Source organism: Artemia sp. Qi Xiang Cuo, chromosome 18 (assembly GCF_049724085.1).
Source record: "Artemia sp. Qi Xiang Cuo chromosome 18, ASM4972408v1, whole genome shotgun sequence".
NCBI lineage: Eukaryota > Metazoa > Arthropoda > Branchiopoda > Anostraca > Artemiidae > Artemia > Artemia sp. Qi Xiang Cuo.
The window spans coordinates 33,414,589-33,436,888 of record NC_142811.1 but is presented as its reverse complement, the minus strand read 5'-3'; positions in this window follow the sequence as shown (position 1 = coordinate 33,436,888).

The following is a 22,300-nucleotide window of genomic DNA, read 5'->3' as shown; positions in this document are numbered from 1 at the left end:
GAATTCAAGTAAGAGTTTGTTACTTACTTACATTTTTTTCATAATTCCTTGAATGAAATTTCTATATTTTGTCTACAAGAGGTGAATTCAAGAAAGAGTTTGTAACTTGCTTACAATTTTTCATAGTTTCTCGAATGAAGTGTCTGTATTGTGTATCCAAGAGGGAAGTCATGAACCAGTTGGTTACTAACTTACAATTTTTTCATAATTTCTGCAATGAAATTTCTGTATTGTGTATCCAAGAGGTGAATCCAAGAAACAGTTGGTAACTTACTTCCAATTTTTTCGTTATTTCTTGAATGAAGTGCGTGTATTGTGTGTCCAATAGTTGAATTGAAGAAACAGTTTGTTTCTTACTTACAATTTTTGATAATTTCTTGAATGAAATTTCTTTATTGTGTATCCAAGAGGTGAATTCAACAAAGAGTTTGTTACTTACTTACAATTTTTCATAATTTATTGAATGAAATTTCTGTATTGTATATCCAAGTGGTGAATTCAAGAAAGAGTTTGTTACTTACTTACAATTTTTCCTATTTTCATGAATGAAATTTCCGTGTTGTGTATCCAAGAGGTGAATACAACAAAGAATTTCTTACTTACTTACAATTTTCTCATAATTTCCTCGATAAAATCTCCGTGTTATGTGTCAAAGAGGTGAATTCAAGAAAGAGTTAATTATTTACTTACAATTTTTTCATAATATCTCGAATGCAATTTCTGTATTGTGTATCCAAGAGGTGAGTTCAAGAAAGAGTTTGTTAGTTACTTACAATATTTCATAATTTCTTGAATGGAATTTCTGCATTGTGAATCCAAGAGGTGAATTCAAGAAAGAGTTCCTTACTTACTTACAATTTTTTCATAACTTCTTGAATGAAATGTCTGTTCTGTGTATCCAAGAGGCGAAATCAAGAAAGAGTTTGATACTTACTTACAACTTTTTCATAATTTTTTGAATGAAATTTCTGCATTGTATATCCAAGAGGCAAGTTCAGGAAAGAGTTTGTTACTTACTTACAATTTGATTATAATTTCAGATGTAAAATTTAAAATGTTTTAGATGTAAAATGCGATACAAAATTAGATGTATTTTAGTCCCACAAATCATGGTTGCGCCAGGCTTTAACTTCACAAAGAACAAACTCTAGCTTATAGTAGTCGGAAACTTAAAACACATTTTAGAAAAATACTGTCAAGTGAGGAAGACTTTCCATATGAAGTTGATTCAGGAATGATAGCTTTTATTTCGATTATTCTTGATTAAAAATTATACAATTAAAACTAATTAAACCCCACAAAAATATTGTCGGCTTGCAAAAAAAACTGCACCATTGGAGTCACCATAGCCGAAAACATTATTTAGAGAATAACTATTCCAATTTTGAGCATTTCTTAGAGAATAACAGTCCCAATTTTGACGTTTAAGCATTTATTTCAAAGCTAATTTTTACAGCTATTTACTTCCAGGAAGAGAGAAAACAACTACATAGTAATAAATAATAGTAATAACCTATCATTAGGTTTTATGGGCACACCACATTTGGGAGACAATTGGAAACCAACCAGAACACCACCATCGTATATTACGATCATGTATATATCTACGTGAGAACGGGACTCCAAATATAGGAGAGTAAAAATAGTCTTTGACAGTAAATCTACTGATGGTGCTCCAAATATGGGAGACTGAAAATAGCCACAGCCAAGAAGCCCTAATTACCACTCAGAGGAATCAGAACCAATATCATGACGAATTTTTGACGTAATTCAGATTAGTAAGGGTATAAAATTAAGAGAGAATATATTAACTATACTCATTTCTTTAACAAGAAATATATATTATCAATAATGAGTAGTTTATTTACACTATTAGAATTTGATAATGGAGATGGTAGCAGCAGCAATGATACAAAGACGAGAGTACCAAACATAGCAGTAGAAGTTACAAGAGGATCTCGACTAAGCCTTGAATAGGATGATGTGTATGCAAGATATGTGAAATCATTGAGTAAATTTAAATTGGAAGAACAGTTATGCTTTGCAGTGAAAGTTATATGGTGCCTATAAATAGACTTCAAGCGGATTTAAATGCAATACAGAAAAATATATAGGAGAATAAGTTGTATCAGTCATTGAGGGGTATTTATATATAATATTGTAGTAATTATATGTATAATAAAAATGTTTTGAAATCGAAATTTTTTTATTTTTGTTAGATTTTTAGTAGGTTACCGAATGTACTTGAAGTAGAAAGAATCCTGGTTAGTCTGAAGTCAGCTTTGAGAGCGTTAGGAATGAAAAATGGATGGATTTGAGAAAGAGAAAATTGTGCTGAATCTTGTGATTATGGAAAAATTTTTGATTCTAGATGTTGATTTTCTAGTTATCTCTTCAAAGGAAAATATTATCTCAAAGAAGGCTTGACAATATAATGAGAAATGATTATCCATCATTAGACTATTGAATGCAACTTTTACGATGTGGGTCAAACGCATTTACTCAGTTTATTGATATATTATTTGAAAAAAATTATATATTGGGTTTGCGTTTGAACACACTACCTTAGAAATTTAAGACTATCTAAATCAGAACAATAAACAAATTGAGAATTTAGAAGATCCTGTTCAAACAGGTTTTATGATGTCATGTGATTACTCCTCTCTCCCCCTCTCTCGCTTTGTATCTCTGTCTCTCTCTCTCTCTCTGTCTGTCTCACTCTCTTTATTTCTTTCTCAATTTATTGATCGTGGATCAGTTTCATTTTGGCTTTGAGAGAGTTAACACTGGAAAAATGTTCTATACATGTCCACTATGCATGTATACACTGATCAGGTGGTCATCATCTGAGAATTGTACAATAATTGACGAGTATGACTAAAAGTGTAGATTATGCAATTCATATAGCTTGCATAGAAGATGTGCAATACAAATTAGATTCGTGAAGAGACTCTATGCTTGAGGACATCTATGCTCCAATAGCACTATGATAAATCTGATCAGTGGGAGAGTGCCTATCCTTGCATGATTGGAAAGAACCCTAAACGAGATTTCAGTTTATTTCTAGGAGATTGGTGTCATCGTGGTTTTCAATTTTATTTTGAGGAAGAATCAGGTCTACGATTCAATTGTTGGATTAACAAGACAATTTGGTTTCTACGTCATCGTTGTGAAGACAATGGCTACTATGATTATAAACCTACTGATTTTTATTTGGCTGTTACAAAATGTGATTCACCGTTTGTAAACACTGTGTATGATGTTGCTTCAAACAGGCAAATTAAAACACGTGAATTTCACAATATGAATGAAAATAGTATCATTGACTATACAAAGAGATACAATAAGAGTGAAGTTACATTGCACTGTAGAAAATGTGACCCTGACTTTGTAACCAATCAAGATCAGTATACAGTAAATTCAAATGATGTAGTATCATTAGCTGTTCTCGAAACTTACCTTCAAAAAGAAGAAGAAATCTCAAGAGGAGAAAAAAGTCATTTTCATGTATATACATTATTTTTTTTATAAATAAACAAATTTAGATACATTTTTAGAATATTTTATTCGTAAGGCACTAAAATCAATATTATACAGGGATGAAAGTATATTTTCCACTCTGAAGTCATTCAGGCGAGGATTGTCCACGTGAATGTTGAGAAAATCACTGTAAGTATAGCCAAGACATCTGAAAATAAAATATTGTATTTCATGAAAGCCACAGCTTTTAGTCGTTAAATCCTGCACTCTCTTCTGGTTTTAAATAATTGTTTTGCCACTGCTTTAAATAGATTTGTTGATGTGCGGAGTGTAGAATGTATATGATAGGCCAAGAATATCAAAAAATTCTATATTCTTCTCTCTTTGAAAGATGCATAGCCAATGACCTGTCTTTACATTCGATGGACCGCTATTAACAATGACAATGGTATTTTTCAGCTTTTGAATGTCTTCAAGGAAGTCTGATGGTATACAATAGGATATGTATTTGAACATATATGGATCCATATTAAATACGCTGATTATTTGATTTGTGTTCATGTTGCGAGGTCTAGTAGAACATTGCCTTCGGTAGTGATTACCCAATAGGTTTCAAATTTATGTAATTCTATTATTTCAATACTATCTGCTAATGGTTTGGAAAATTCGCACTCTAAACGTACACTCCCCGTTCGTAAAATACTAATATCTTGAGTGCCTGACAAGTCCAGTATAATGATACCTTGATTTTTAGCAAACATTGTATTAGTTATACCATTTTAAAATATCTGTGAATCTGGATCGATGGATTGCATTGTCAACTCATACAGTGTTGTATAGGAATTATCAAAGGATAAATTGTAGAGTGGAATACCTTACACACAATGAATTTACTTTACACACAAGAGATGAAAAACCAAACATTTCAAATTTACGTGGGATACTTGTCTACGATCCTATTGCACTAGCACTTTTTTACAAATGCCAATGCCAATTTTAATGGAATTTCACAATTGATAAATGAAGAGCCGGTGAAGAGTCCGTGGCAATATGACGCTGATTGGTGATTGTATGAGGAACAATTAGTTTAATATTATTTCCACTAGCTCTAAGTTTTTTCACTGCCAAAGCAACAGAACTCATAATCTGTTGCTATCGTACATGAAGTATTGCCGAGGTGAGAGAGAAAAGTACATAAGGATTGGCAGGAAGTTCCTTTCGTAAAATGAAATTGAATGGAACAAGCGTAAATTTTATATCAACTTTAGTACTTGGTGGTAGCCATTGGGGTATATTAAATATCTCATGATTTATTTTCCCAGCTAAATGTAATTCACTAGTTGTCGCATTTTTAAGTGTATCTGTACTATCAGTATCCGTCATATATTCATATCCATTGGTTGAACCCCTCAATTCCTTATATGACTTTGGTGTCATCAACATGAACTGTATATAGCTCGTATAATTTGAGAGATTGTTTGCTAGTACTCACCAATGTTCCATTTATGTAGACACTGATTTGTCGAAAGAAGTTATACAATATACAATTTTCAAAGGATATTCGATCGGTAAGAATTGGCATCGTATTTTTAGATGTCTTGACTACCACATGTTCATCTATAAATGTCGAAGATATATCAATGAAGTAGTATTCGTTGGAATAAATTTGAAAGTGGATATTATCAGAGAGTGGTTGTTGTGGATGGAATTGTTCATAGTAGCCATATTTTACACTCACATCAACACTTTTTGCACTGAATAGATTTAAAGATTAAGTGATTGAAGGATGGGAATCTATATGTGGTAGATATGACATTGTTCAGACTAGGAAAAGAAATCTTGTTTTGATCTAATAATTCTCCTCCTTGGTTTCTTGTTCTTCTTCTTCTTCTTTGACAAGAGTGATGTCTTTTGTTTCACACTTGAGTAGAGACTGATGAGCGGTGCGCTGTTTCTCAACCTTTTTAAGCGTTTTCCATTTTGTTGAGATTTCAATTGCTCGCCAAGGGTTCGCTCGCCAAGGGACCTGAGATTTTCCGATACTATTTTTATCCTTGCCAGAGCCATACTCGTGTAGTATAGAGGATACAAAATCTGCCGCAGCCGGTACAATATATTTTTTAGAAAAGAGTAGTAAAGAGAGAAATAGCTTTGCAAACCAACTGTTAAGAACTTAGCTCACATTGATGAACGCCCTTTGTAATAGTCTATTCCATGGCCCAATTGTCTTGGAACAAGAGTAGCAACATATCAATCAATATCAGGACAAGCGAATGCTATTTTTCTATTAGACATCTTGTTACTGAACGACGAAGGATCGAAAATGACATGTAATTACAACCAAACCTTTCTCTATTGCTAAAGGATTAATTAAAAAAAAACTTTCCGAAAAATAAGGTTTTCAAAGAAAAGTAAAGGAAATTTTAAACTTAAGCTCACCAGATACAAATACCTGTTAAAATTCAAACTCAAAACGACCATAAATTACTATTAAAGAATAAATGAAACCCAAAACAAACAGAAATTAAATAAGAAATCATAGCGAAAAACATAGAACAAGTTATAATATAAATCAATAAATAGATCTCAAAGCGAGTAATGCTTAAATTGAATATAAAAATCAAACTTCCTATTGAAGTATAAACTATATTTTCCTATTGAAGTATAAATGAAACTTAAAACGAACAGAAAATAAATAAACAATCAATGCGAACAAACATACAATAGATATCAATATAAATGAATAAATAAATCTTAAAATGAGTGAAACTTAAATTGAATATCCAAATCAATCTTGAATCGAATAAAAATAACTACATACAAGAATTTGGATATCGCCTCCTTCTCTAACTGTAAAAGTTTAAAACCTAATTCGTCATTGGCGCTTAACTGAAAACCAATTTTATTACAAAGATTCTCTTTTGTACTTAATATTTAAAATAAACATTAAAATTATAGTAAAAAAAAAATTTTGAACTGATAAGCTTTCAGCAATTAATATCTTTATACATCAAATATTCAGTTTAATTTATTAGTTCTTTCTAAAGTTGTTCAAGATGAATATAGTTTCACTACAAACAAGAGTTTGGATACTGCCCCCTTCCTTAACTGTAAATAAAAACTAAAAGCCTACTGCGTCATTGGCGCTTCTCTGAAAACGAATTATTTTGCAAATATTTTCTTTTCCAGTTCTTACAGCATTGAAAATGATAATAAATTTAGAGTGAAAAAAATTCTTGAACTGATGGAACTTTCAACAACTAATATTACTATATATCAAATATTCAATTTGACATTGTGTATACTTTCCAAGCCTGTTCAAGACGCATATAGTTTTCAGTAAAGTGCCAATGACCCAGTAGGTTTTAGACTTTTACAGTGAGAGAAGGAGGTGATATCCAAGCTCTTGTTTGTTGTTATTTCTATTCGATTCAAGCTTGATTTGCATATTCAATTTAAGTTTCACTCGTTTAAAGATTTATTTATTCATTTACATTAATATCTATTGTATGTTTGTTCGCATGGATTGCTTATTTAATTTCCGTTCGTTTTAAGTTTCACTTATACTTCAATAGCAAAATATTTTTTTTCGTCTTAAGCTTGATTTTCATATTCAATCTAAGCATTACTCGCTTTAAGATCTATTTATTCATTTATATTATTACTTTTTTTGCTATGTAATTTTTATTATTTTTTTTTTTGCTATGTAAGTTTTTTGCTATGATTGTTTATTTAATTTCTGTTCGTTTTGGTTTTTATTTATTCTTTAATAGTAATTTCTAGTCGTTTTGAGTATGAATTTTAACAGGTATTTGTATCTGCTGAGCTTAAGTTTAAAATGGCCTTTACTTTTCTTTGAAAAACTTATTTTTCAGAAAGTTTTTTCAAAATTAATTTTTTTTAGTTTTTGATTGCAAAAAGTTTCAAGGTTTTAAAAATTTCTTAATTCAAAATCAAACATAAAAAAAATCAATTGTTCATCAAAGTGTCAAAACTGGTATCAAAGTAAGAATATCAAAGTAAAAAATGGGTCTCAACCTCGGAGTTTTCGTTATCTGATGTTTGAACTATTTTAAAAAAAATGCATTTATATCAAAATTTTTATCGGATGGGTTAGGAGAAAAAGGGCGTGGGAGGGAGTGGACTAATTAACCTCCGGTCTCTTTTGACTCTTTAAAAGTGAACTAGAACTTTCTATTTTCAATCAAATGAGCTATCTCTGAAGTTTACACGAGCGTCCCTTCTATAAGAACCATATACATCCCAACTTACAACGCCTGTCTCTTGGCCCTGGGGGGTTGTGTCGACCCCAGAGTTTTAATATCTGATAGTTGAACTATTTTTAACAAAATGATCACCTCAAATTTTTTTCGGATGGGTTTATAGATTCCGATTAACCCAAAGGCGTAGATGGCGGGAGGGGTTAGTTGCCCTTCCGATATGTTTTCACTCTGAGAAAATGAACTACAACTTCTAATTTCCATTCAAATGAACCCTCTCTGAAGTTTATACTAGCATCCTTTTCACAAGAACCACATACGGCCTCAGGACAAAGCTTATAATGCCTGTCCCCTGGGCCCTTGGGGGTTGTTTCGGTACCAGAGTTTTTGTTATCTGACCTTTGAACTATTTTGAAAAAATGGCTCTCTCAAAGTTCTTGATGGGTTTAAGGGAAATAGGGCGTTGCAAGGGGAGCCAGTTGCCCTCCGATCTCTTTTGACTCTTAAAAAGTGAACGAAACTTTCAATTTCCAATCCTATGAGCCCTCTCCGAAGTTTATACGAGCATACCTTCCATAAGAACCATATATGCCCCCAGAGCAATACTTACAACGCCTGCCCCGGGTCCTGGGGGGTTGTGTAGACACAGGAGTTTTTCTTATCGGACCTTTGAACTGTTTTTAACGAAATGGCCATACGTAAAGGAGTTTTTGTCATATGATCTTTGAACTATTTTTAACAAAATGGCTACCTCAAATTATTTATCAGATGTATATGGGGAAAAAGAGCCTGGGGGGCTAGTTCCCCTCCGCTCACTTTTGAATTTTAAAAAGAGCACCAGAACTCTCGATTTCCAATCGAATGAGCCCCCTTTGAAGTTTATACGACGACTCTTTATGAAGTGTCGTGAAACTTTAATAAACTTCATAAACTTTATGAAGTTTATGAAGTGCCTCTGGGAAAAAATAAATAAATGGAGTGTGAGGGGAGGCTAGCTGCCCTCAAATTACTTTTGACTCTTAAAAAGTGAATTACAACTTTCGATTTCCAATCAAATGAGTCCTTTATGAAGTTTATACAAGCATTCCTTCCATAACAACTATATATGCCCCCAGGGCATACCTTACAACGCCTACCCCCGGGTCCTGGGGGGTTGTGTCGACCCCAGAGTTTTTTGTTATCTGAACTTTGAACTATTTAAAAAAAATATGTATCTAAAATTTTTTATCTGATGCATTTAGGGCGTGGGGGAGGTGCTAATTGCCCTCCAATCTTTTTTTACTCTTAAAAAGTGAACAATAACTTTAAATTTCCAATCAAATGAGCCCTCTTCGAAGCTTATACGAGCATTCCTTTCATAAGAACTATATATGCCCCTAGAGCATTACTCATAACGCCTGCCTCTGGGCCCTGGGGTTTGCGTCGACACAGGAATTTTTCTTATCTGACCTTCGAACTATTTTTCATGAAATGGATATTATAAAAATGTTATCGGGTGGTCCTGGGGAAAAAGAGTGTATGTGGAGGAGGGGGGGGGGCTAGTTGCCCTCGGGTATCTTTTAACTCTTAAAAATTGAACTAGAACTTTCAATATCCAATCAAATGATCCCTCTCTGAAGTTTATACGAGCATCCCTTTCATAAGAACGATATACGCCCCCAGGACAACACTTACAACGCCTATCCCTCGGGCCCTGCGGGGAGTTTTTGTTATCTATTTTTTGAACAATTTCAAAAGAACTGGCTATCTCAAAATTTGTAGTGGATGGGTTTGGGTAAAAAAGGGCGAGGGGGGATAGTTACCCTCAACAGTGAACTAGAACTTTCAATTTCCAATCAAATGTGCCCTCTATGAAGTTTATACGAGCATCCCTTTCATAAGAACCATATATAACCTTAGGGCAAAATTTTGAACACCTTCCCCTGGGCCCAGCGGGGTTGTATTGACACCAGAATTTTTCTTATCCGACCTTTGAACTATTTTTAACAATATGTCTATCTCAAAATTTTTTATAAGATGGGTTTGGAAAAAGAAGGCATGGGGGGGGGGGCTAGCTGCCCTCGAATCTCTTTTGACTATTAAAAGTGAGCTCGAAATTTCAATATCCAATCAGATTGGCTCTCTCTGAAGTTTATACGAGCTTCCCTTTCATAAAACCAAATATGCCCCAAGGTACAACTTACAACGCCTGCCCCCGGTCCTTGGGGGCTGTGACGACACCTGCGTTTTTGTTATCAGGCTTTTGAGCAATTTTTAACTTAATGAATATCTCAAAATTTCCATTGGATGCATTTAGGGGAAAAGGGGCGCGGGGGGGGGGGGGGTTTTGACCCTCCAATCTCTTTTGACTCTAAAAAACTGAACTAGAACTTTCAATTTTCAATCAAATTAGCCATCTCTGAAGTTTTTACGAGCTTCCCTTCCATAAAAACCATATATTCCCCCAGGGTATAACTTACAACACCTGCCCTCGGACCCTGGGGGGCTGTGTCGATCCTGGAGTTTTCGCTATATGGTCTTTGAACTATTTAAAAAAATCCTATCTAAAAGTTCTTATCGAATGGGTTTGAGGGGAAGAAGCGTGGAGGGGAAGGGGGGGGGCTAGGTGTCCTCTAATCTCTTTTGACTCTTAAAAAGAGAACTAGAACTTTCAATTTCCAATCACATGATCCCTCTTTGAAGTTAATACAAGCATCTCGTCCATAAGAACCATAAATGCCCCCAGGGCATAACTTACAACGCCTGCCCCCGGGCCCTATAGGGTCATGTCGACATCGAAATTTTTGTTATATGATCTTTGAACTATTTTTAACAAGATAGCTATCTTAAAATTTTTATCGGATGCATTGGCTACTATCCATCGCAATAGCACATGATGAGTAACAACATTATGTTTAGGATCAAGATTGGTAAAAAAGATAAATTGTATGGACTCAAAGAGTCCATGGTCACCGGTCTATTTGCGCACGGGTAAACAAAACATTTTTACCAAGTCATGGAGTTCCATCCGTATTTCACCGTCAATTTAAAGAAAAACTTCCTTGGGTCCATTCTCCTCAATGGTGGAGTCAATGTTGGGGGAAATTCGAAGCACAAGGATAAGTAATTTGTAATTACCGCACAGCAAACGGTAGTGAGAAATTGCAGATAAATAAAGGGAATTCATTTAAAAAAAACTGCATCAGACTTTTCACCATCGGCAGAGTTTTGACCATTTGGATCAGTTGTTATGATACGATCCCCATGAAAAACGTAGCATTCCCTTATTGATCTTTCTATGAATATATGTTTATCTACTTTGGTGATCAAACCTATTTCTTCATTACTGATTTTTAGAATTAAATCCATCACCAGATGAGGAGTTAAAAAATAATAACCCAAATCCAACCCAAATTCCAAACAGATTTTATCCGTGATCTTCCAGACAATATCCAATAGCGTCAATACATCACTTGCCAAGTATATTTTGCAATTATCCCACCAATTTCTACACTCTCCCTTGGCCCAGACCCTCTTGGCAAAGTCATAGTCGGCAGTGATGCATTTACTATCATTAATTGAATTATAAAACGCTTCAATGGGCGGTAATTTCTCCTCACTTGGCCTCGAAGTGGATTTTTAGTAATCATACGCGTATATGCCCTTACACATTAATAAACCATACATTTCACCATCTTGAAAATGCTGTTTAAAGAGGGGGAAACTATCGAAATTGTCACTTTTCTGTACTTGAGTCAATTGGCTTAGATATTGGGGGAAAAAACTAAAGGAGTCTAAAAAACGGATTTTATTCCAGCAAGTATGTCCATTATCTATTGTTTTCCATTTGAATTCTAAGAGCAGCAACTTTTCAGATGTTTTGCGTGTGATATTATAGGAAAAAAACCATCTACCTATGCGCCTTCTGCAACTTAATCTTTCTGCATACTTGCCAACACTGGTAAAATTAATTTCAAATCATAATTGGAATGTGTGTATTAAAACAGGTATAAAATATTATTGAATTACGTTTACATTGCACGATTGATGGGCCACTCCACAAAAGTTAGCCCCCCCTCCCTCGATAAAATTTCTTGCCATAAATAATTATGGTCACAGACCTTCCCTTTACACACTTACCCCCTTTCCCCCCTTCACCCTCTTCAAGTTTCCCCTTACAAACTCAGCATATTTTCTGATTTTTAATGGCTAACGTCTTCTCTGGTGATAGAAGCAAAGGATAATTTGTGTAGCACAACTCTGAGAGTTAACTTATTGACTTTTATAATAAGTTCAGTCAAGGTTGTTCGCATACAATCCTCTTAACCCAATGTCTCAACTAAATCTAACACTAGCATGGTATTACTAGAATCCCTTTGAGCGTGGGCGTAAGAGACTGTTATGGGTTCATTTTCTTTTTACGATTTGAATTTGTTCGATCGTACACATCTGTGAGTTTATCTTCACATTCTAAAAAGATCTTGCCACTCTGCAAGAGTGAGTTCTGGAAATTTGTGAAACGTAAAATTGCCTTGTCACCACTAACTGTTTCCACAAATTGGTATTCATGACACTTACAGTGTATCATGTGATTCTTTAGCTTTAATTCAGTCCTAAATCTAGGTAGACATGTTGGACAATAGTAGCGTCCTCCACGTGTTTTTCCCTCCCCCAGAACCCTACTAATATCTGTAATTGGATTTAAATTTCCAACTAAATCAGGTTCTGTAGGAGGAGCATAAAGTAGCCATACCAAGTGCTTCACTGATTCAATAGATGGAACCCTCACTGGAAATATTACCCCTTTTTTATCTCAGCACTCACCCTCCTCAAATTCTGTTTCATATTGGAACACCGTAACAGCAACCTTTCAATGTTCCTTAGCCCGTTCAAAAATACCTTTCCCCCTGAGTATTACTGGATATTGACCTTTCAAACATCTGAAATGTACTTTAAGAAACTCTGCCCCCACAACACCTCCATCAGCTGCCAATTTGTCCAACTTTGTCTTAGAAGTATTATTTTTCAGGGGTTGATGTGCTGCAATAAGAAATGCATACATGAAACACTGTTGTTCTGTTTCGAAGTAGATTTATTATACACCCTGACATCCTTCCAAATCTGAATTATATTTTAGAACTATAGCCCTCTCCCCACTCCCGACCTTTTAAAATATTTTTTTTAAAATTTATATATATTTACATTTAAATTTTCAATAAGAAAAAATCACTGTCCCACTAACCTTCTCGTTATAATGTTCTAATTTAGATGCAATACTATCTATCCAAACCATAAATCACCCTCAAAATTTTCTGAATGGGGATGAAGGACTAACATTTCAGTATGTAGAGAATGTAAATGAACTTCACCGGCATTTTTATTCAAATAAAATATTTTGAGTGCTATTGACGCTTTCATACTGTCCCAACAACCCCATCCCCGAATGTGTCCTTCAAGAAGGGCTCGAATCTTGCCCATATTGGGATGTACAATGTTTATAGGGTCTGTTACAATGTCCCCACTATTATTGAATTAAAAGAGTCCCCAAATACAGCCGTATATTATCTATATTGTGCAAGAAAGTCTTTGATTAATAAAATTCAGGTAATATACTGGGTGTTGGAAAGATTTGCATATCTCCACCGCTACCACTTTGTCCAACTTCAACCTCAACAAGAGGATTGGGGCGTAAAGTAGAATCACCTAGCTCATTCAGCATATTCTCCAGTTTGTCTGGACTGAGTTGTTCTGTCATAGCAAATTTATTTTGATCTCCAAGTGTACTTGGCTGAATGTCCATTAAATGTCCATTAAAATAGTGAGGGGAGGGTTTTCATCTGGAAAAATCATCAAAAATTCTACAGGGGTTAGGACTCAGCTGATCGAGACAACCAAAATCTTCTTCGTACACACGTTGATCTTCAAATGCATCTGGCTGGGCAAAACTAACATCCAAACCCTGTTCAAACGCACTTGAGGGGATATTAAACGAACTCCTGGAAGGATTAACATTATTATCACTAAAATATTTTTTTAAAAGTTATCTGTCCAGTCGGGATAATCATCGTTAATGTCAGGGGTCAAATCAACAAGATTTTCATCACCTCCAAAACACTCCTTTAATAATTTTCTGTACCATTCAAGGTCATTGTCAACAGAAGCTGGGTCAATAATTTGAGTATCGGTAAAATCTTTCGGTGGTGCGATTAAAGCTGTATCCTCAAAGAGGCTGCACAACCCTAGAGCTGGTAGTGGGGTTGATGGTGATGGTATGTCATCGAAGTTAATATGCAATAATAATAGAATTTATTTTCATTGTGTAATTGGTACTGTTTTATAAAAGTCGATAAAATTAGATTATTAACAAGCTATATGTTTATATTATTTAAAAACATTTGAATAATATATATATATATATATATATATATATATATATATATATATATATATATATATATATATATATATATATATATATATATATATATGGGAAAAGATAATTAAAAAAAAATATTCATTTGAACCCTTAACTTTCTTTATTCAGAGCGGCACTTTTTACCATTGCGCTGTCCAATAAATTCTCCGTTCAGTCATTGTTTTCAAGAAGAACCGTAAACCATCTTTAAATTGAATAAGAAAAATTCTATACTAATCATATTCAAACACTATTCAACGAAATAAAAAAAAAATTATATTGGAAAATAAAATTATAAAAAGATAAAAAGCAATCGAGAACAAGGGAAGAAACGAAAAGAGAAAATATAATGTTTAGTTACACTTTGCACTGAAGATTCATAATACGGAAGGTTGTGTTGCAAATTATTGACTTGTGCAGTCAGCACCGACGTCCTGGTAGGTTATTTTGCATATCCGTCTTGTTTGATAGGCCCCATATATATTATTACAGATTGTCTTATGGGTTGTGTTTCCATTTGATTGTTATGTGCAGAAGCTGATAGCTTTGCTTTCTTTGCTAGATGCTCCTTAAATATAAATTATATTTTTAGTTTCCAGATAATTTAATTTCAACAAGCTGGATGTTCCTCCCCCCCCCCCATTTTTATTAGCTAATGGGACGAAATTTATACATAACTACTTTTGATTGCACTCTGTGAGGGGAGATCTTACACGTTACTAAGAATAAAAAAAAGATACTTATTTAATTATATATATTTATCATTTAGAAAAATTCCAAACTTCTATACAATCAATTTAATTACTTCAAAACTAATTTGGCTGGAATCTGTCAAAATCCACAACGCATAGATTTTAAAAGTCAAGCCCTTTTTTACACCCTATTAACAATAGACAAGTTGATATGAGGTTAGCAGTTTATTAAGAGAATACGGGAAATTGTTTCGCATTGCCAAAAACCATATATTTCGGAATTTTATTGACAATAGATTAATTGAAACGTGTTGTGTCTTAATAACAGACTATAGTTTAAAAGCTTAGAAAGAAGGTTGAAATTCATTTAATTATTAGTTACAATTATTTTCATGCTAAATTATCATTAGATATTTCTCTCGCTAAATTATCGTGTTTCTGTGTGCTTTCCAATTTGTTCTATCAACAATTTCTTTATTCTTTCATAATTTTTTATGTATATATGGCTCTAGGACTTTTGAAATTCAAGATCTATCAAACTATTTGAGCGGAGAAATATCTAAATTAATTATATACAAACTATTTAATCATAAAAAGTAACTTACACCTAAAAATTGGTTTACTCCACTCTGGTCGTCCTAAAATCAACAATTATATAAGATACAGTCATCAAATAAATTAGAACTGATATGCCACTCTCAGTTGTAAGCTATATTTATACACCCGAATTTAAGGAAAATATATTAAAAATAGAATTTCTGTCTCATTGTATTTACCACTGTAGTACAGATTATTTTCAGTGACACCATGTGTGGAGTCCTGTCAGTAGATTTATCGTCACAGGCTATTTTTACTCTCCTATATTTGGAGTCCCGTTCTTATGTAAATATATGCATGGTCGTAACATACGTTGGCGGTGTTCTGGTCGGTGGCCAATTGTCTCCCAAATATGATGTGCCCATGAAACCTCATGATAGGTTACTACTAATAATATGTAACTTTTAATAAAACTGCATTTTCATACATGAGATGATATAAAACTACGAATCTTTTGACAAGAGGTGGTATGACACATGGATCCTTTGAATCCCCTGAAATGCCATCATGTTTCTTTTACACCTGGGTAAAAGTCACGCCACTAAAATAAGGTACAATTTTTAACGAAAAAAATATCATTGCAAGAGCCGTATAATTAGTCAATATGGTGAGGAAAAGGAAAATTCATTAAAGCATTTTAAGCCCAACACAAAAAGTGTTCTGCTCAATGCCACATTTTTTTTAACTTATAGCAAATGAAAAACAACAAAGCTATTTAGCTTTTCTTTTCTTCTCTTGGCCCTCCTATTTGAAACTATTGTGTACTTACTATTATGACCTAATAATATCAAAGCAGAAAAAATGTGCATGAGTTTAAAATTTAAAATTAAAAATCAGATAAAGAAGCTCAAATCAGTATTCTATCCTGAAATATAAATTTGTTTTTACTCCCAAATTATTCAGTCCAGTAAATTCAGTGTACATAAATTTCCTTATTAGCACTCAGTATACAAAATAATAATATTTATTGATAACGTCAAATTTCTAGTTTGATTATGAAACAAGTTATCAAACAGTTCGTGGTAACGAACTGTAAGTAAGGAGCGACAAGGCTGAATAGTAACCGAAACTCTAAGAAATTAAATTGGGTATCAATAAATATATCACAACAATCGGCCTATTACACTGATTCAAAATAAATAAGATTTACTAAACTTAGTTATACCCATAAAGGAATACGAGCCTGAGAAAATTTGCCTCATTTTCGAAAGAAAACGAGAAACACCCCTTAAAAGTCAAAGAATCTTAATGAAAACGCACCATCAGGCTCAGCGTATAAGAAAACCCTGATGTAGAGGTTTCAAGCTCCTATCTGTAAAAAATATAGATTTTTGTTTTTGTTTTTTTGTCAACAAAAGATAATGGATACGCTTTATTTTCATTTATTTTTTCCCTATGGGTGATCGTATTGAAAGAATAGTCCTAGAACATCGGGATAGGGATCATTTCAATGGAAATTAAAATTTCTAGTGTTCTTTTTAAGCAACTAAAAAGACTGAAAGGCAACGAGCCCCCTCCCGTGCCAATTTCCCCCCAAAATTATCTGATCAAAATTTTGAGATCGCCATTTTCTTCGGCATTGTTAAAAATCCAAAAACTATGGCTTTGGGGATAACATGACCTACCTCAGCCCCAGGAGATATGTATTTAAGTTATAAAATTTGCCCATTGTTTATGGATAGTATTTATTATTGGGAAGTATATAGACAATTTTCGGAGGGCGGGGGGAGATTTTGTGCTTGGGATAGGTTTCCAAGAGGATAATTTTCCTTGTGGAGTTAAATTTCCGGGGGTGAACTTTCCAGGGAAAAATTTTATAGTATGGGGAATTTGACAGAATTGCTATGAGAAGATGTTCCGGGTGAATTGTCCAGGGGAAAGTTTCAGCGTTTTGGGATTTCCGGAAAATAATTTCCACTATGGGGATTTCCAGAGTGATCGTAAAAACGATAAGAACTTAGTCTTTTTCAAATGAAAGTATGCTCAGGAGAATTTTTCAGGCTGAATCTTCTGCAAGGAATTTTATAGGGTGGGGGGGGGGGATTTTCAGCGAACATAGAATTGTTCGGAAAGAATTTCACGGAGAGGGGAGTGTGTTTTATGTAGGGATAACTTTCCACGGAGGTGTTTTCCATGAGGGGAGGGAATTTTTCATGGGGGACGCGCCAGATTTACCAGTGTTTTTTGAAAAACAATCAGAAATTAAATAAAAAAAAACAAGTTATTTCAACTGAAAGTAAGGAGCAACGTTGAAACTCAAACCGAACAGAAATTATTTCGTATATGAATGGGTTGCCCCTCTTCTCAATACCTTGCTCTTTACGCCATAGTTTCACTGTTTGTCCCAATTTATTAAGAATGACTCCTTAAACACAAGGGCCGTTGAATTAGAGTACGAAGCTTTTTTAACAGCGCTAAGAACTTTTAGTGTGAAGAGTAAGGCATTGAGGACGGGGACAACACTTTAATGTATGGCATAATTTCTGTTGGTTTTGAGTTTTAATATCGCTCCTTACTTTCAGTTGAAAAAACTTGTTGTTTTTGTAAATTAACTCTAAGGGCTACCTAAAGCATTTCAGAGAGGTTAAAGGATAATAGTTATATCCTTGTATTTAATGGAAGCAGAAAAAGCTTTAATGGGCTGGTGTCCAAACATCTTGAATTAATTAAGAAGAAGAAGAAACACTTCCTTAATGTCTCATTGGCAGTCCGTTTGATCATTCGTGGATTATTTATTCGGCAAGCCAAGTTACTTATTCTTATCCTAATTTTACATACAGATACCCAACTTTTGAATATAGCTTTTGTCCGTGATGCAGGATGACAGAGGGTAATTGAAGTCATGTAAGCACAAAATCCTATCGTTTCAAAAATGATAAATATATATGATAATATATGCAGACAACGAAGAGTAATTGCGAAATGTGACTCACTTTTCGATCTTTTACGATTTTATAACACGAAAATATATATAGTGTTAATAAGATAACTCAGATAAACGATCGTCGAATGCACTGTTAATATTGTTTTAATGCGCTAGAGGTTTTTTTCTGGAAATTTTGTTGAACATTGTCGTTGATCAGCAATTTGTTCTGGCGAGACATATTTGATCAACAATCGTGTTCTAGTGACCAACAAAGGTTTTGTTGATTTTTACAGTGGATCATAAAGACTCACAAAAACCACCTGAAGTTGGTTTTTGTCAAACTATTGTGTCAAAATAAGGAGGAACTTTCAAGGTACAATATCATGAGGGAATTTTGTTCTTGTTCTTACAATTTTTGTAGAGAAAAAACAGTTACTTTACTATAAAGTTTGTTATATTTATTTATTTCTTGAGCTCAGACTCAAAATTTGGTTCCTTTTTTAATATCATGTTTTGGTACCTTTGAAAGCATGTATATGTAGCAGTTTCCTATCAGATGAACCTTTTAACAGGTCTATAACGTTCCAGTGCCGCGCTGGCAGTCGAAAAAGAGAAAAAAGACACATTAGGGCTGCCCGTGTTCTTGTCACTGTTGTTTAATCCAGAGGACTGTCAGTTTTCTGTGCATGGTTTTGGTAATGGTAATTTCACTGGTCTACTGCTTGTTATGCTTCTATGCCAATCTTGAGGGGTGTCAGGCTATTTTTTGAAGTTCCAATTAATTGGTATTCAAAGTAATATTTTACTATTAATATTAACAGAGATAATAGTTACAATTCCCGAATCAGCTAGAAATGAAAACTTTTTCTCTCTAGCCAATGTTGTTTAAACACCTTCCTTTTTAATTTTTGGTTACTAAGGCTAATGTTTTTTTTACTATATTGCAGCTGTCGCTGTGACCACTATAAGGCATTCAAAGGCACTGGTCTTTCGATTTGCATACCCTTTTCCTTTGGAAAAGGTATTTTAAAAATTTTCTAGTTCCAAACTTAGACTTTCAGAATTTTATCAGACAATTAAAAGCAGTATAAACAGTGAAAATTACAAGAGAAATTGATTGTTAAAAATATTACCATTAATTTCCAACACTAATAAGAACTTGTGTTCTTGCAGAAATGGTTGTTGGTCCGCAATTAATGATAAACAAATCTGCTCTCGCTGTTGCTGACTAAAAAATGCAATTTTCCATTTTGCTTCTAGTTACTCTTTCACTTGTAGCTTGTTTCCAAGACCCATAAGCTAAGAGCAATTGTTACTATACCTTTTTACTGAAATTCTTCAACAGTTCGAAAAACTATTGGTATAGAATGCTATTAGTTTTTGATTTTAAACTTGAAGTACTCCAAACTAAAAGTAAATTTTCAAATATCTTCATTTTTAGATAAATGCCAGTGATTATACAGGACCCAGAGTTCGAACTCAGCTGCAGTAAAGAAACTACATGATCATCACAAGGACCTTAGCAATCAAGAAGCGTTGTTAATGCAACACATCCACTTTCCGAAAAAAAAAGTTTTTGAAAGAAAAGTAAATAACACTATTAAACTTAAAACCGGCAGAAAAAATTCCCATAATAATTTAAATTCAAAACGATATAAATTACTTTTAAAGAATTAATCAAATCCAAAACGAACAGAAATTAAATAAACAATCATAGCAAACAAATATGCAATAGTTACTAATATAAATGAAAAAATAAATTTTGAAAGGATTAAAACTTAAATTGTACATGCAAATCAAACTTACAACGAAAAAAAAATCACTAAAAACAAAAGTCTGGCAACCGCTTCCTTCCCTAACTGTAAAAGTCTAAAGCCTACTGCGTCATTTGCGTTTTACTGAAAACTACATGTCTTGAGCAGTCCTTGGAAAGAACCACAGTGTATATAATTAGCAGTATGATCATTCTCTATCTTACCCATTATAAAAACCCGGACCGGGGTGCGAGTGCTCCGGAGATCGTTTTTGCAGATATAAACATAAGCGAAGTCAGATCTTTTCATGGGTAGACAAGTCAGATTTCTCTTGGACGCGAAACTTGGCTTCAACGTTGGAACACTAATTTTGAAGAAACTAATTTTAAATTAATTTATTCCAATACATACATGAAAACCGGTAGTTAGTAGTGTAATGTTATTATTAGATGTTTTTAGGAATTAAAAATAGGTTTCGAAGTCTCAAGTTGGTTTCAAAGGCATTTTGAGAAAGAAGTTTCTGCCAAAATACGTGTTCCAGGGTAATTTGACCGCTGACGGCAGATCAAATGAGAGGAGCTGTTTGTACGCGCCGATATAAATATATATATATATATATATATATATATATATATATATATATATATATATATATATACTACGAAAACTTTACGAAAAAGAAAGTTTGTTTTAAAGAAAAGTAAAGGCCATATTAAACTTAAGATCAGTAGAAATAGAACGATCAGAAATTATTATTAAAGAATAAAAAAGGAAAGGAGAATAATTGGTATGGCGGTAACACTGCATATAAATTTATATGAATGCAGATATAGTGGGCTGTAATAATGCAAAAGGTAAATATAACATTGGTTTAAGAATGGAAAGAAAGACAAGGAATAAATTTACGACGATAATCAAGTAAAAAATAAATTTGAACAATGCCATAAAGCGATGAGATTTTATTATGATGTGAGATTATTATATTATAAAAAAAATATCACGACGTGAAAAAAAATTATAAACTATCCAGTTGCGGATCCAGAGGGGGGGGGCGAGGGTTACCCCCGTAAAGGAGTCTAAAGTAGTGTAATTTACCTAATTAAAGCAAGTTTTCATTAATTAAACTTGCTCCAAACGTAAGTTTGTCGGATCAACCTATTTTGCACCCCCCTCCCCTAAAAAAAAATCCTGGATCCACCCATGAAACCATCACACCTACTCCACCAGTTATTAGAAGAAGAAAAAATTCATTCTTTTCACAAATTTCATCAACCCCCCGCCCCCTTTTTTATAAAATCCTACATAGGCCGATCAGTTGAGTTCATGTAAATAATTGATTAAGTCATGATTTGTATATAAATTAATTCATACATGTTAGATGGGACACTTGCAAACCGCTTGGCTGGATCACCAAGTTTTTTTCTGCTTTCGCAATTACGAATAATGCACTTGGTAACCATTTCTCAGTGATTGATGAAAACAGACTAATCCGCTAAGGCAGAAATAAGTGGGAGGAGCTTTTTGTTCGCACCGAGACCGAAGACCAGAAATGATCTGCGATAAGCTTACTGTCTATAAACTGTGGAAAGAACTAACAAAATTAAACTGAATATTTAATATATAATGAAATTAATTTATGAAAGCTCAGCGGCTCAAGATCTTACTTCACTGTAATTTTTATTTTCAGTATTATAAGTAGAAAAGTAAATTAATTTGTTTCCACTGAAGTGCCCAATGACGTATTAGGCTTTAGACTTTTAGACATTTTAAGCTTTAGACATATTTTTTTCCATTTTTGAAAAGACTAAATTCTTTTTGTTAGTTATTTAGTTGTCTTTAGGGTTAGCAACTGGATGTATATTACGTGAAAAGGACAAATTGACATAAAAGGGCAAAAACGTAACGTATTTTGAAAGTTTGGGATATAAAAGGGTTTAAAACAGAAACAATTTGTAAATTTATATCATAAAACGGAATATATCCCAATTGGATATATTATCTTGGTAAGAAATGTCACTTTTCACCAAAATATTGCTTTTTTTGGTATTTGTTTCAGAGCATTTAGATTTTTCCAGTAAGGGTTTGCTTCAAAGTTAAGGATTTACATGTTTAAACGAGTTTCATGCTTTCGTACTTTTTTTTTCCTAATTTGACGTTTTTCGTTTAAATTATATTTGGTGTTGACTGGCCACTTTGAAGGAGGTTTAAAAAGCGTCTTTTGGTCAATAAAACAACTGATAAAAAAATAACCTCTAGTTTTTGAGATTTCAAGGACACATTCTAGCTAAAAATGACAT